This window comes from Octopus bimaculoides, chromosome 7 (assembly GCF_001194135.2).
Source record: "Octopus bimaculoides isolate UCB-OBI-ISO-001 chromosome 7, ASM119413v2, whole genome shotgun sequence".
Classification (NCBI taxonomy): Eukaryota; Metazoa; Mollusca; class Cephalopoda; order Octopoda; family Octopodidae; genus Octopus; species Octopus bimaculoides.
The window spans coordinates 30,114,827-30,119,100 of record NC_068987.1 but is presented as its reverse complement, the minus strand read 5'-3'; the positions used below and the strand labels follow the sequence as shown (position 1 = coordinate 30,119,100).

At 36.0% G+C, this 4,274-nt stretch overlaps 2 protein-coding genes across 9 annotated transcripts in view; one reads left to right on the top strand and one right to left on the bottom strand.

Annotated features, from left to right (window-relative positions):
* Positions 1-4,274, bottom strand: part of LOC128248358 (uncharacterized) — a 62,105-nt gene that overhangs the window by 19,201 nt on the left and 38,630 nt on the right. The window contains exon 2 of one of the 8 annotated variants that reach the window (XR_008264584.1): positions 984-1,055. The exons of 6 other annotated variants lie outside the window; for them this stretch is intronic. The gene's annotated coding sequence lies outside the window, so the exon portion shown is untranslated. Of the gene's footprint in view, positions 1-472; positions 1,056-4,274 lie in introns of those variants that run through there. One more of the 8 variants, XR_008264583.1, reaches the window with a different exon arrangement.
* LOC106883196 (uncharacterized) overlaps positions 1-4,274 on the top strand; it is a 72,215-nt gene that overhangs the window by 36,497 nt on the left and 31,444 nt on the right. The gene's annotated exons all lie outside the window — the stretch shown is intronic.

The window sequence follows — 4,274 nt, the reverse complement described above, 5'->3', positions numbered from 1 at the left end:
ACACACACACACACACACATATATATGTATTATACATTTATATGTATATATGCACACACACATATATGCACACATACATACAGGCATACATACATACATATGTACATATAGTTGAAATTTATAGGAAAACAAAAGACGAAGACATGTGTATGAACAACAAGCAAGTGTATTAGTTTGACGCTTGGAGAAAAATGAAATATTCTTTTACATTTCAAGCCTACACACTTCAACAGAAAGGAATAAGAGAAAATAAACAGAGAGAGAATGAAAAATCTTGTAGATTTCAGCGGTCCAACTTGGCGAATATATATATATATATATATATATATATATATATATGTATTTCGTTTTTGGATTTGGTTTGCAAGATTTTTTACGTGATTTCGTGTGTTGAAGCATATTCTGTTGTGTCTGGGGAGAGTCATTTTCTTATCGTGCCTTAAAATTTAACACACTTAAATTTTAAGGCATGATAAGAAAATGACTCTCCCCAGACACAACAGAATATATATATGTATGTTTGCATGTATATATAGATGTATTGTGCTTTATATGTCAAGTTCTCTTTCACTTGCAAAATCAAATGTGCTCACACACACACACACACACACATTTACAGTAGCTACTTACAACTTACAAATTGTTTCATCTAGAGACCAGCACAGCTGAATGTAGATTCATCAGCGTGTGAAATGTAATATATTTTATGCTCTGAAGATTCTGAGTACAGCTGCGTTGGTCTGTTTATTTAGAATCTTGTAGGTTGTAAATAACTATGTAACAATAGGCTTCTATGACTACAGTGTGTCATCAACCACATCAAATACTTTTTATAATTGGCAGTACCTCATATGACACTGATTATTTTGATGAATTACTATTGTCATAATTTTTTTTAACATCAATTTTTACATGTTTACACGGGTCAAATGAAATTCAGTGTGGCAGATTTTCTACAGTCAGATGTCCTTTCTGTTACCAACCTTCATCTGTTTCCAAGCAAGGTAATATTTCTCCATAGCTGGACATGGTATTTTTTGTTTCCGCACAGATGACTGAAAATTAATAACAATGTTTGTATGACAATAATGCTCTTCAACAACCACCATGTGATGTCAAGACAATGGTACACACAAACACACACATGCATGCGCACACACACACACGCACACATGCACATGCACATTATGAAAAGAGCTTATTTTATAGTTATGTGTAGAGAATAAGAGTAGAGATATTCCATATACGTTCTTACTGGCAAAATGGAACAAATGTTGTTTTTTATGTCAGGAGACCAAACTGAATATAAAAGGAAATCTAGAATTTAGATAGAGATTCAATCGCATCAGATCAAACATCACAAAAGTAACAATGAACCAAGTATCAATATCGACATCAATATCATTTACTGTGAGCCTTGTGTAACCCTAACCATGACAATATACTGGTTTCAAATTTTGGTACAAGACCAGCAACTTCAGGTGAGGGCCTTTGTCAATTACATTAGCCCCTAGTGCTCAGCTAGTACTTATTTCATTGAGCCCTGAAAGATAAAACGGTAAAGCCGACTTGGGCAGAATGTGAACTCAGAACATAAAGACAGATGAAAACATACTAAGCATTTTGTCTAGTGTACTTACAACACTACCAGCTCACCACCTTAACCATGATAATATATTATGATAGCATACTGTCTCACACCATTTTTCCCCTTTTCTGTGCAGTTTTAAATACTGCACCTATAGTTTTGTAGGTTCTACCTTGGCTCATGGAGGAGATACTGTTTTACATAACAGCATGTGACAATGCATCAGCAGCCATGACACTAGCAACAGATGAACATGTCTCATCCACAGGATAGAGTAAAGCAGATGCTCCAGTATAGTCAGATATGAACCAGGGACAAGGAATGACCAGGCAGTAAATTATAAGGGAAGCAATGGTAGGTCACCTTCAGCTCAGTTTCCCTCTTAGTTGATTATTAGATGAGGCCAGTCACCCAGCTCATAACCTTATCTCAGTTCGTGTTCACCTGAAGATCTGGATTGAATCCGAGCCTGAGCAGGTTAACCACTTCATCTATTCAGTGTCCCACAATGTTGTCTGACAGTATAGACTTGTCTCTCTTAGATGCCAAGTTGCAAGCCCACTGATTTGTCCAGATTTAATTTCGCTTCTGTCACCACCTCATATTCCTGTAGAATGGTGCTGACCACCTCCACTTCCATGGTCTCTGATACCATTATTTTGAAGTCATCCATATAAGCCAACACAGCTCTCCCACATCCCAGTCTATGAGGGATGCTCTTCAACAGTTCTAGCGAATCAACCAATGAAGCAGTGGGTTTAGGGGCCCAGGAAGAGTGAAAATTTAGGAGCTGGACAGTTCAGCCTTCTACAAATATTTGGGGATATATGCCAGTAAAACTGCATGTGTCAAAGATATTCTAACAACGTTAAAAAATACATACTTTGAAAGATTGAAAACTTATGTGAAAATTTCATTTTAATAACAAGAATTTTATCTGCTCCACCACATTTGCAATTTTAGCCATAAAATATGCTCTATGGTATTGGACTGAAGCATGATAAAACTAAATTCCATAGACTAGGATTTTAGAAATCTATTAAATAAAAACATGTACTACACAATACATTTAATAACCTTAGACTGTGCATCTCTAGAAGGGAATGTGGTATAAAAATATTGACCTTAAGGAGCAAAATAAGAAAGCAATTATTACTGTTGCCCACAACCCTCCTAACATAAAAGAAGGCTGGCTATATCTTGTTGATTATGATCAAAATGGAGATAGCAAATTGATTACATGTACAGCAACTCACTTCTCACCAGAAATTGTTTACACTTTGAAAGTCATACCACATAAATCAACTGCAGTAAACAACCATAAATGAATGCCTTTGCATGGTCAATATCTGGATGCTTCATATATATAATAAGTAAAAGACTATGTACAAATTTTAACTGGATGTGATAGCATAATCAATGATACATGTGGTACAGGAACAGGCCATCTTTTTTGTATGTCAAGAACTAATTTTTTTTATGTATCTTAGTTTTTGTAAGATGGTTGTGGTATGATAAAATGGATAATAAAGGCGTTGAGCTGGCAGAAACATTAGCGCGCCGGGTGAAATGCTTAGCGGTATTTCGTCTGCCATTACGTTCTAAGTTCAAATTCCGCCATGGTCGACTTTGCCTTTCATCCTTTCGGGGTCAACAAATTAAGTACCAGTTACGTACTGGGGTCAATGTAATCGATTTAATCCCTTTATCTGTCCTTGTTTGTCCCTTCAATGTTTAGCCCCTTGTGGGCAATAAATAAATAAGATGGATAATTAGCTGCTATTTCTAGCAGATCCAACAATTATATAAAGGCTTCCTTGTTAGCTTGCTCAATGCAAAAATTGATTCACCAGTGAGAAAGTAAAGATTTATTTCTATAGGTTCTTTGTTGAATGGCCTTGAAATCTGCTATTGATAATATTCTGGGACAAAATGTAATTCAGAAATTTTTTGCTTTTACTGCAGAAATTAGGTTAAGAACTTCCAAACACCTCAGATTATAATTTTATTTAATGCAAAATATATATGTAACCTATTTTGTCATACTGGTTTTACCAGAGGATTATGTTAAGGGTACAAGTATCAGATGAATACTTGATCACTTGCACACCAGTTTAACAATTGAAATAGCAGACATTAAAAATGGCGAAGGATCCATTTTCAGCCTATTTTGAACTCAGACTTAAGTATTCCTTCTCTTATTATGTTCTCATTTTTTTAAATGGAATTTTGGTTTAAATTTACAGGCACAAGCATGGCTGTGCAGTAAAGAGGTTTGTTTATAGCTATGCGGTTTGGGGTTCAGTCTTGCTGTGTGGCACCTTAAGCAAGTGTCTTCTCCAATGGCGCCAGGCTGACCGATGTCTTGTCGGGTAATCTAGTAGATGGAAACAATGTGGAAGTCCCTCGTATGTTTAGAAGGTTGAATGTTATGACTGGTCTGAAAGTGACCATTGGTTTCACAGCTATAAAGTACTTGGCTGTATGGATGACTTGTCAGACTGCTTTATAGGTGCAAAATCAACTCTCTGGCCAAAGCATTCAACCTTCTAAATATATTACTGCTCTATTGTTTTAGAGTGAGCTTCTTTTTCAGATATATGGATTACTGACGGTATGTGTGTGTGTGTGTGTGTGTGTGTGTGTGTGTGTGTGTGTGTGTGTGTGTGTGTGTGTGTGTGTGTGT